Below are 12,781 nucleotides of genomic sequence, written 5' to 3'. Positions count from 1 at the left end.
TGTTCTTATCTCCCTCCAAAACGTCGATGAAATCAATGGCCTCTTTCTGCTCCTATTTTTCAATGTGCGCTGCTTTCTCTTAACTCACCAGTTTTTCGGGAATGGCCAGATACGCCGACCTTGTATCATTTTTTTTTAGGCATACTTTGAAAAACGATAATAACTGGCGCAGACATGAGGTAACGCCCCCTATGCTGTCATAAAAAATGAACCTAAAAAAATCATCACTAACTCTGTTACGCTGGCACAGATTCCTTTGGGAAACTTTAATTTAAAAACACACCAAAAAAAGTGACGCGCACCAAAAAAACGGCGCAAATGACTGGGGAAAATTGAGCCCAATATAACTATAAATATTCGTGTGAATAAAGACTTCAGCTCAGAGAACGTGAGAAGCGACTGGAGATAAAGGTAGGCCCAATTTTAAGTCTCTTACGGGAGAAATCCGGCTTCTTTGTGCCTCCCGTTAACACCTGTGTGGGGCGGTAATGGGCGCCTAAGCGGTTACTAAATGGGCACAGTGAATTCACTGACACCCGTGAACTTCCCTGGCAGTTTTGCGCTGCCGCTTACACTTATCGCCTCGCTCCTTTGCGTCCCGTAGATCGTGACATCATCCAATGCGCAGCGCCCCATTACCGCCCCGGATGTGATGTTTGCTCACGGCCCCTGCGGCACTAGCTTGGCTCTCTCACATCGTGGGCCACCGAGGAAACCACTTTGGTGATCTCCGCCCACATTCTTTTGTATATGCAAGGGGGTGGGGGGTAGTATCCCACACCCACCCCGGGTTAATTGGCCTCACTGAGTCTCCAACTCGTGGACCAGGGCTGCGTTCACCTCATCAGAGAAGGATTTCGCCCTCCTTCTCCCTCCAACCTCCGTCAAATCACTCTCCTCACCCACATCTGCCATCTCACCAACATCACTCACTCCGGATTCTTCGTAATCCATCGCCATATTTTAGAAATAAGTATGCGATTTATTTGCCTCGAGTGACACAACCTTCCAGCTCAGGCTCCAAAGACAAAATGCTCTCTCTCCCTCCCTCCCTTTGTCTTCTGAGCATTCGCAGATGACCCCTGACCTCCCAAATCACGGAAAAAGTTAATTGCCTGAAAAAAAACGTACATGCGCAGAACGGCCGTTGCTATGGATGTCAGCCTTGTACGACTGAATACATCGCTATCACCCATTTCACATCTCTACCACCATCGCCCAAATTAAAAAGGCGAAACTAACGGTTTTTAAAATGGGCAATATTCTGGCATTTCTGAAAAGTGAGAACAACCACCAATATCACAAATGTCAGCCATATATGTGTTGGGCGTCGGGTGGGAAGCTAAAGTGTTAAAAATCTGAATCCTCAACCCCTACCCACCTCCAAGCCGTTCACTTCCAGTTTTAATGGAGGCGGTACAGTGGTGTGGGCAACCAACCTGCTCCCAGGAGGTAGGTTGGCACTTTAAATATGATAATGAGGCTGGCATCCTCGGAGTTAACCTGCTTTTCAGGTTTAACTGTAGCCGTTTGGGGTTCCCGGGCCTTGTGAATCCTGACAGCTGCAGCAAGGTGAGGACAGTCTTGGGATGAGCTCCTTGTGGGCCGGGAGAAGCAGGAGTTCTTCCTCCGGCCCCCAAAGCTCCCCAACCATCAACACCCCATAGAAACATCCCTCAGATTGAACCCCCTTCCCCCCGGGATCAGGGTTCAGACTGCACCCCATCCCCACCCCCCACCCCCCCGGCTCGGGATCGGGGAACGGACCCCCCCGGGGATCGGTCACCACCCAGGATTGGAAACTACCCCCCAGGATCAGAACCCACCACCCCAGGATCGCAACCCATCCCACTCCCCAGGATTGGAACCCATCCCCCAGAATCGGAACCTACCCCTCCAGAATCGGAACCCATCCCCCAGGATCGGAACCCACCCCCCCAGGATTGGAACCCAGCCTCGAGAATCGGAACCCACCCCCCCAGAATCGGAACCCACCCCCCAGAATTGGAACCCACCCCCCAGGATTGGAACCCAACCCCCAGAATCGGAACCTACCCAGAATCGGAACCTACCCCCCAGAATCGGAACCCACCCCTCAGGATCGGAAACCCACCCCTCAGGATCGGAACCTCACCCCCCAGGATTGGAACCCATCCCCAGGATTGGAACCCACCCCCGCAGGATCAGAACCCACCCCCCAGAATCGTAACCCACTCCTCCCAGGATCGGAAACCCACCCCCCCAGGATCGGAAACCCACCCCCCCAGGATTGGAATCCACCTCCCAGAATCGGAACCCACCTCCCAGAATTGGAACCCATCCCCAGGTTCGGAACCCACTGCTACCTGGGGCTGTGGCCACTTTCCCAGTATTATCCATTCAACTGAAAGCCAGCCTATCAATCAAGCTGACTTCTGGGCGATGAACCTGTCAGTGACATCACACAACTGTTGTGGAGTTAGAAACTGCACAGCGTGCGGGAAATTCCAGGTTTCCCGCGCGCGACTGAGTCACCCCCCCACTCCCAACGTGTCAGAACATTAAAGATTCCCCTACACTTCAAAAGTGCTTCGTTGACTGTAAAGCACTTTGGGACGTCCAGAGTCCGTGAATGGCACTGTATAAATCCAAGTCTTTCTTTCTCTCTTTAAATATTGCAAGCACACAAAGATTTAATTAGTCCCATCACCAGATAAGATGGGACTGCTTCGTAAGTTGTACTAACCATAATTTGTCAAACTGGAGAACACAATGCTACTAAATTTAATTCAGGCCCCTGGAGCCCTGTAGAACACAAAGAGGTAATTTTTTTTTAATGTAAATGAGAAAATTATACTTTTAACCTTCTACTATAAAATATTATGTAATATAAAACTAGCAGACCACAGAAAAGAATGCTTCTGTTGCATATTCACTAATCTAACCCTTGTTGAAAGATCACTACAAGTATCTGTTGAATCTGTTGAGTTCCGACATTACAACAGTGACTATACTTCAAAAAGTGCTTCATTGGCTGTAAAGCGCTTTGGGATGTCCTGAGATCACGAAAGGTGCGATATATTGCAAATCTTTCCTTTAGGAGCTGAATATGGAAAGATTTAAGCAAGAATTTTTGAGTTAAGAAACATAGAAACATAGAAACATAGAAAATAGATGCAGGAGTAGGCCATTCGGCCCTTCGAGCCTGCACCGCCATTCAATAAGATCATGGCTGATCATTCCCTCAGTACCCCTTTCCTGCTTTCTCTCCATACCCCTTGGTAGAAACATAGAAAGGGGTATGGAGAGGGAAACCTCCAGACGTTTGCAGCTACGTTACTTGTTTCTACCTTTTCTGCTGGGTCTCACCTCAGCAACCATTCCGAAAGGTTGGTCTCAGCACTTCTCCCTTCAGCCCAAAAGGTACAAAATTTTCTTTTAGTGATGGCTGGATGAAATTCTCTTTTTAAGTGCTTCTCTGTGAGAATCTAGCTCTTGTCCCAGAACAACACTTGAATATTTTCATTTCAAAAGCAGCAACTAATAAAATATTTTGACTTCATACGAAGATCTTATTTGTAAGCAACTCCAACTTGCTCACAGAAAACCTTGCGCCCACGCGGGAGTGATTGTCCAAGTAAAGGCTTACTCTTATCTTGCTTCTTCTAGCATTTCCTTCTTCAATTTATTCTTCAACTTGCTGCTGCACATGATTGAAGTTCTTCTGCCTGCCTTAGGTAAGGGAGAGTCAGGGTTTCATATGGGAGTTGAGTTTACTGGTAACCATAACTGTTACATTAGCTGTTCTGTCTTCATTCCACCTGTAAAAACAATGCAAAAACATTTCTATATAATTTTTTTACCTGCATCCCTTTGTACAGGTGAAATGACTTACAGTAACAAACAGTTTCACACTGGAAGGTAATTGTACCCCATGCTTCTTTGGTTGCAGAATCAATTCAACAATGAAGAGGATAGGTACTAATGTCTCCTGTTGCATAATACTGAGTCTTCTCTTGTGTTTCTTTCCCTGACGACATAAAGAACATAAAAATATGCAATATAAATAGACCATTCAGCCCACTGCGCTAACAATAATTATTGTACATTTTTAACTATATAATGGTCCCTTCTTAATTAGTGTTCTTGATAAAGGAACTGAAAAGCCACTGGTGAAACTCCAGGAAAAAAAAAAGAATTTTCTCCTTGATTGACGAAAGCAATTAAGGCCAAAAAAACCCGCTCCAGGATATCAATCCAACACTCTTCAACACTGACTGGTTACAATTCGAATTTTGTAACCACAATTTAACACAACTCATTGTAAGCTTCATTAACAGTTTCTCATCTTCTTCTTGGGCACCCTGCCGCCCTCTGATCTGATCATTGGGAGCGAAATTTGGCTGCTTTGCACCTCCCATTAGCGCCTGTGGAGGGTGGTAACAGGACGCTAATGGGTTACCGACCTGGAGCAGCGAATTCAGCGGCTCCCACGAACTTCCCCGCTGGTTTTGTGCTGGTGCTAACACTTACCACCTCGGTCTCTAGTGTCCCATAGATTGTGATGTCATCAATTGCGCAGCACCTCGTTACCGCCCCAGAAGTGAAATTCGCTTCCGCCCCCTGCTGCATCGCCGGGCATCAACAACTGCAGCAACAGGAGGTGTTGTGACCTCGGCTGGCCACTTGGAGAGCGTTAATTAAAGGCAATGGTAGTCAGGTAGGCCAAACTTTATTCTTCGTGCCTGTCTGGTGCCTGCTGATTGTTTTTGATGGCGCATTGCTTGGGGCTATAATGGAAGTTGCGCAGATCCTGTGGCCTGACAGAAATATGAGGCAGAATCTTGCAACCCAGCAATGGCCCTTCCCTTTTAGTGAGGGAAGGTGCGTCTGATACCGGCAGCACTGCACTGAACATTCTTCAGCGCTCTGCCGCTACCATCCTGCTCACACACTTTAATGTTCTAAGAGAAGTGTTAGCGCTTGATTTATTTGAAGTTCATGGGATGAAAAAAGGATTATCGATATATTTTTCAGTTTCCAAAAGTTATCGCCCCAAATTGGGTGCAACGGAATTTCTAGCCCTTAGTCTTAAGTTTATTTCTGTAAATGAGTAAATAGTTGAATAAATAGAGGCATGGCAGGGCACGTCAGTCCCGTTGAATGCACATCCTGTGCCAGGTGGGAAATCCAGGACATTTCCGTGTCTTGGACAGCCACATGTGCAGGAAGTGTCGTTGGCTGGAGGAGCTCAAGCTTGAGGAGCAGCTGGCATCACTGCGCTGTATCCGTGAGCTGAGAGCTGTGTGGATAGCATGTTTCAAGAGGTTGTCACCCCGCAGCATAAGAGTGTGCATGCAGTGAGGGAATGGGTGACCATCAGACAGACAAGGAGGACCAGGCAGGTACTGCAGGAGTCCCCTGAGTGCATCTTACTCTCCAATCAGGATACTGGTGAAGTCAATGGTTCCTCTGGGGAGTACAGCCAGAGCCAATTCCAAGGCACCATGCGTAGCTCAGCTGTACAGGGAGGAGGAGGAAGATCAGGAAGGCAATAGTGGTCGGAGATTCAATAGTTAGAGGAACAGACAGTCATTTCTGTGGCAGCAGAGGTGATTCCAGGATGGTATGTTGCCTTCCTGGTACCAGGGTTATAGATGTAACTGCGTGGCTGTGGAATATTCTGACGGGGAAGGGTGAACAGCCAGAGGTTGTGGTCCATTTCTGTATCAACGAAATAGGTAGAAAAATGGATGAAATCCTGCAGGCAGATTTTAGGGAGCTATGAAAGAGTGTTTGCTAGTGCTGTTGGGGAGGAGTTAAACTAATATGGCAGGGGGATGGGAACCAATACAGGGAGACAGAGGGAAACAAAATGGAAATAAAAACAAAAAACAGAAAAGAGATGAGTAAAAGTGGAGGGCAGAGAAACCAAAGGCAAGAAACAAAAAGGGCCACTGAATATAAAAGGGCTGCAGGAGGGGTCAAAACTAAAAATCATGGTTTAAAAACTAGGATGAAAACACTCTACCTAAATGCACGCAGCATTCGAAATAAAGTAAATGAGTTGACGGCACAAATCATTACAAATGGGTATGATTTGGGGCCATTACAGAAACATGGTTGCAAGGTGGCCAAGACTGGGAATTAAACATACAGGGGTATCTGACGATTCAGAAAGATAGGCAAGAAGGGGTAGCTCTGTTAATAAAAAATGATATCAGGGCAGTTGTGAGGGATGATATTGGCTCCAATGAACAAAATGTTGAATCATTGTGGGTGGAGATTAGAGATAGTAAGGGGAAAAAGTCACTGGTCGGCGTAGTTTATAGGTCCCCAAATAATAACTGCACGGTGGGGCGGGCAATAATCAAGGGAATAATGGAGGCATGTGAAAAAGGAACGGCAGTAGTCATGGGGGATTTTAACCTACATATCGATTGGTCAAATCAAATCGCACAGGGTAGCCTGGAGGAGGAATTCATAGAATGCACACGGGATTGTTTCTTAGAACAGTATGTAACAGAACCTACAAGGGAGCAAGCCATCTTAGATCTGGTCCTGTGTAATGAGACAGGAAAAAAAAATGATCTCCTAGTAAAAGATCCTCTCGGAATGAGTGATCACAATATGGTTGAATTTGTAATACAGATTGAGGATGAGGAAGTTGTGTCAGAAACGAGCGTACTATGCTTAAACAAAGGGGACTACAGTGGGATGAGGGCAGAGTTGGCTAAAGTAGACTGGAAACAAGGACCAAATGGTGGCACAATTGAGGAACAGTGGAGGTCTTTTAAGGAGCTCTTTCATAGTGCGCAACAAAAATATATTCCAGTGAAAAAGAAGGGCGGCAAGAGAAGGGATAACCAGCCGTGGATAACCAAGGAAATAAAGGAAAGTATCAAATCAAAGACCAATGCGTATAAGGTGACCAAGGTTAGTGCGAAACTAGAGGATTGGGAAAATTTTAAGCAACAGCAAAGAATGACTAAAACAGCAATAAAGAAAGGGAAGATAGATTACGAAGGTAAACTTGCGCAAAACATAAAACAGATAGTAAAAGCTTTTACAGATATATAAAACGGAAAAGAGTGACTAAAGTAAATGTTGGTCCCTTAGAAGATGAAAAGGGGGATTTAATAATGGGAAATGTGGAAATGGCTGAGATCTTAAACAATTATTTTGCTTCCGTCTTCACAGTGGAAGACACAAAAACCATGCCAAAATTTGCAGGCCACAAGAATGTGGGAAGGGAGGACCTTGAGACAATCACTATCACTCGGGGGTAGTGCTGGACAGGCTAATGGGACTGAAGGTAGACAAGTCCCCTGGTCCTGATGAAATGCATCCCAGGGTATTAAAAGAGATGGCGGAAGTTATAGCAGATGCATTCGTTATAATCTACCAAAATTCTCTGGACTCTGGGGAGGTACCAGTGGATTGGAAAGCAGCTAATGTAACGCCTCTGTTTAAAAAAGGGGGCAGACAAAAGGCAGGTAACTATAGGCCGGTTAGTTTAACATCTGTAGTGGGGAAAATGCTTGAAACTATCATTAAGGAAGAAATAGCGGGACATCTAGATAGGAATAGTGCAATCAAGCAGACGCAGCATGGATTCATGAAAGAGAAATCATGTTTAACTAACTTACTGGAATTCTTTGAGGATATCACGAGCATGGTGGATAGAGGTGTACCGATGGATGTGGTGTATTTAGATTTCCAAAAGGCATTCGATAAGGTGCCACACAAAAGGTTACTGCAGAAGATAAAGGTACGCGGAGTCAGAGGAAATGTATTAGCATGGATAGAGAATTGGCTGGCGAACAGAAAGCAGAGTGTCGGGATAAATGGGTCCTTTTCCGGTTGGAAATCAGTGGTTAGTGGTGTGCCACAGGGATCAGTGCTGGGACCACAACTGTTTACAATATACATAGATGACCGAGAAGAGGGGACAGAGTGTAGTGCAAGAAAATTTGCAGATGACACTAAGATTAGTGGGAAAGCGGGTTGTGTAGAGGACTCAGAGAGGCTGCAAGGAGATTTGGATAGGTTAAGCGAATGGGCTAAGGTTTGGCAGATGGAATACAATGTTGGAAAGTGTGAGGTCATCCACCTTGGGGAAAAAAAACAGTAAAAGGGAATATTATTTGAATGGGGAGAAATTACAACATGCTGTGGTGCAGAGGGACCTGGGGGTCCTTGTGCATGAAACTCTTTTTGGTCCTTGTGCATGAATCCCAAAAAAGGTTAGTTTGCAGGTGCAGCAGGTAATCAGGAAGGCGAATGGTATGTTGGCCTTCATTGCGAGAGGGATGGAGTACAAAAGCAGGGAGGTCTTGCTGCAACTGTATAAGGTATTGGTAAGGCCGCACCTGGAGTACTGCGTGCAGTTTTGGTCACCTTACTTAAGGAAGGATATACTGGCTTTGCAGGGGGTACAGAGACGATTCACGAGGCTGATTCCGGAGATGAGGGGGTTACCTTATGATGATAGATTGAGTAGACTGGGTCTTTACTCGTTGGAATTCAGAAGGATGAAGGGTGATCTTGTAGAAACATTTAAAATAATGAAAGGGATAGACAAGATAGAGGCAGAGAGGTTGTTTCCACTGGTAGGGGAGACTAGAACTAGGGGGCACAGCCTCAAAATACGGAGGAGCCAATTTAAAACCGAGTTGAGAAAGAATTTCTTCTCCCAGAGGGTTGTGAATCTGTGGAATTCTCTGCCCAAGGAAACAGCTGAGGCTAGCTCATTGAATGTTTTCAAGTCAAAGATAGATAGATTTTTAACCAATAAGGGAATTAAGGGTTATGGGGAGAGGGCGGGTAAGTGGATCTGAGTCCACGACCAGATCAGCCATGATCTTATTGAATGGCGGAGCAGGCTCGAGGGGCTAGATGGCCTACACCTGTTCCTAATTCTTATGTTCTTATGTTCTTATTAAAAAGTAGGACCTCAAACATCTCTGTATTACTTCCAGTGCCACGAGCTAGTGAGTATAGAAATAGGAGGATAGAGCAGAAGAATGTGTGGCTGGAGAGTTGGTGCAGGAGGGAGGGCATCAGATTCATGGGGCATTTGAACTGGTTCTGGGGGAGCTGTGTCCTATAGGCCAGATGGGTTGCACCTCAACAGGGCCTCAACCAATGTCCTCACGTGGGGGTTTGCTAGTTCTGTTGGGGAGGGTTTAAACTAATTTGGCAGGGGAATGGGCACCAAGTTGTAGCATTAGAAAGGAGAAACATAGTGCACAAAGGATGGAGAGAGACAGATAGCACTAGAGTAAGAAATAGTAAGGCATTAGGTGGGGTCAAATTGAGAGAGAACACAAGAAGGTCGAAGACAGGTTTACAATGCATGTAAGTAAATGCACAAAGCTTGTTAAATAGGGTTAGTGAGCTGCAGGCGCAAATAGCCACATGGGAATATGGTATTGTGGCGATAACGGAGGAAGACCTGGCTCAAAAAAGGGCAGGATTGGGTTTTAAATACTCCTGGATATAATGTTTTCAGGAAAGACAGGGAAGGAAAGAAATGATGTGGTGTGGCAGTATTGGATAAGGAGAATGTTACAGTGCTGGAGAGAGAGGATGTCCTGGAGTGGTCAAGGACAGAATCTATTTGGTTAGAGATAAGAAATAATTGAGGTGCCATTCTATAGGCCACCAAATTGCGGGAATTATAAAGAGAAGCAAATTTTCAGGGAAATTACAGAGAGGTGCAAGAACTATAGAGTAGTAATAATGGGACGACTTTAATTATCCTAATATAGACTAGGGTAGTAATAGTGTAAAGGGCAGAGATGAGGAAGAATTTCTGAAATATGTTCAGCAGAATTTTCTTGATCATTATGTTTCTGGCCCAACGAGGAAGGAAGCTTTGCTCGATCTGGTTCTGGGGAATAAAACGGGTCAAGTAGAGCAAGTTTCGATAGAGAAACATTTAGGGAACAGTGATCATAGTATTATAAGGTTTAGATTAGCTATGTTAAAGGACGAGGAGCTATCTAGAGGAAAAATACTTAATTGGAGGAAGGCAAATTTCAGTGGGTTGAAAACGGATCTGGCCTGGGTAAACTGGAATCAAAGATTGGCAGGCAAAACTGTAATCGAACAATGGGCTGCCTTTAAAGAGGAGATGGTTTGGGTACGGTCAAGGTATATTCGCATGAGAGGGAATGGTAGGGAAACTAAAGCCAGAGCTCCCTGGATGACGAAAGAGATGGAGATTAAGATGAAGCAGAGAAAAAGGGCATATGACAAATTTCAGGTTGAAAATACAAGTGAGAATCAGGCTGAATATAGAAAGTTCAGAGGGGAAGTGAAAAGGAAATAAGAGGGGCAAAGAGAGAGTATGAGAATAAATTGGAAGCTAACATATAAAAGGGAATTAAAAAGTCTTCTATAGGCATATAAATAATAAACGGGTAGTAAGAGGAGGGATGGGGCCGATTAGAGACCAAAAAGGAGACCTATGCATGGAGGCAGAGAGCATGGCTGAGGTACTAAATGAGTACTTTGCATTTGACTTCATCAAGGAAGAAGATGCTGCCAAAGTCATTGTCATGTATTCAACCAGCATTGTAACCCATGTTTCAACTGACCTAAATTGTACACCGTGAGAACACTGACCACTAGGTGGGAGACACTCCTAACCTGGACCTTCAGGTATAAAAGGGGAAGCTCCACCCACCTTCATCACTTGAGTGCTAAGGAATAAAGGACAGGTCACAGACTGACCTTCTCTCAAGCATGGGCCTCGTGTGCATTTATACTGTGTAGTAAGGACGTATCAGTCATAATGAAAGAGGAGGTAGTGGAGATACTGGATGAGAAAAAAATTGCTAAAGAGGAGGTACTAAAAAGGCTGCCTGTACTTAAAGTTGATTTATTCATTAGGACCAGAGGGGATGCATCCTAGGATGCTGAGGGAGGTTAAGGAGGAAATTGCTGAGGTGCTTGCCATAATCTTCCAATTCTCCCGAGACACGGGGATGGTGCCAGAGGACTGGAGAATTGTAAATGTTGCAAACTTGTTCAAAAAAGGGTGTAAGGATAAACCCAGCAACTACAGGCCAGTTTAACCTCGATAGTGGGGAAGGTTTTGGAAACGATAATCAGGGACAACTCTTTTGTAGCAAAACAAAATTGAACAGTTAGATCAAGTGCCCCTTGATCTGGGGGACACTCCAAACACTTATTAAGGCCCTTTTTTTTGATTTTTGGGTTTTTTGGGGGGTTTAAAATGTTGAAAGCATTTGATAGGGTAGATACATAGAAACTATTTATTCTGGGGAGTCAAGAACAAGGGAACATAATCTTATAATTTGAGCTAGGAAATCAGGAAACACTTTTTCACACAGAGGGCAGTAGAAATCTGGAATTCTCTCTCCCAAAAGGTTGTGGATGCTGGGATAATGGGAGCTTTCAAGACTGAGATTGATATTTTTCTGTTAGGTAAGGGTATCAAGCAATATGGAGCTAAGGCAGATAAATGGAATTGAGGTGAAGATCAGCCATGATTTAACTGAATGGTGGATCAGGCCCAAGAGGCTGAATGGTCTTCTCCAGTTCCTTTGTTCCTGAATTATGTTTTTCTAATCTTAAAGCTTGCGGGCCTACCATGTCATGTCACATGCTATCAGCGATGACATATTTAAAGCATATTCAAGAAATTGTGAAAGACTTTTGAGGTCGTCAGTAGCTCCCTGATCACAATCCTTGTGTTGTTTGGTTGCTAAGGTGGTTTGAGAGGAGACTGTCAGTTCTTTCAGTGAATCTGGGTTTTGTCAGTTGGAGTAATGAATTAAATGCCTTTCATTTGAGAAGAAAATTCTTACAATGACATGTATATAAAGCTAAGCGCAGATTTATCCAGGGTGTCTCATTTAATGAGGGAATTTGATCAGTCTGTGGAATCATTGACATATTGTAGATAGCAAAATTGCATATAAAATAAAGCAAATGAGCCATCATCTCACAAATCCAGAAGCACTCACAAACCTTTAGCTCCCTTGTGTACTGATCATTTTGAGGTTTGTTGTTTCATCAGAATAGTCAAATATCACTTATAACAGAGTCAGCGAAGACTGCGGTCTATATGGTGTTCAAGGTAAATGGAAGTTAATATTTAATTGTGAGTTTGGAAAATGGCATCCTTAAAAAAAACTTCTCAGCCTAGAAATTCATCCCACGCAGTGGCGCTAAATGGGCAGTATCGGATCGGACACCCGTTATACACAGTGCCTGATACTCAATTGATTGCTGTCAATGGAACTGAATGGCAAATGCTGCGTCTAATTTATTAGTCAGCAAATTGTCTTCGGGAAATTGATGGGATTGAAGGCCGATAAATCCCCAGGGCCTGATAGTCTGCATCCCAGAGTACTTAAGGTAGTGGCCCTCGAAATAGTGGAATCATTGGTGGTCATTTTCCAACATTCTATAGATTCTGGATCAGTTCCTATGGACTGGAGGGTAGCTAATGTAACCCCATTTTTTAAAACAGGAGAGAGAGAGAAAACAGGGAATTATAGATTGGTCAGCCTGACATCGCTGGTGGGTAAAATGTAGGAATCAATTGTTGAAGATGTAATAGCAGCGCATTTGGAAAGCAGTGACAGGATCGGTCCAAGTCAGCATGGATTTATGAAAGGGAAATCATGCTTGACACATCTTCTAGAATTTTTTGAGGATGTAACTAGTAGAATGGACAAGGGGGAGCCAGTGGATGTGGTGTATTTAAACTTTCAAAAGCCTTTTGACAAGGTCTCACATAAGAGATTAGTGTGCAAAGTTAAAG

Source organism: Pristiophorus japonicus, chromosome 14 (assembly GCF_044704955.1).
Source record: "Pristiophorus japonicus isolate sPriJap1 chromosome 14, sPriJap1.hap1, whole genome shotgun sequence".
Taxonomy (NCBI): Eukaryota; Metazoa; Chordata; class Chondrichthyes; family Pristiophoridae; genus Pristiophorus; species Pristiophorus japonicus.
The sequence above is the reverse complement of the archived record's forward strand: the minus strand, read 5'-3'. Positions refer to the sequence as shown.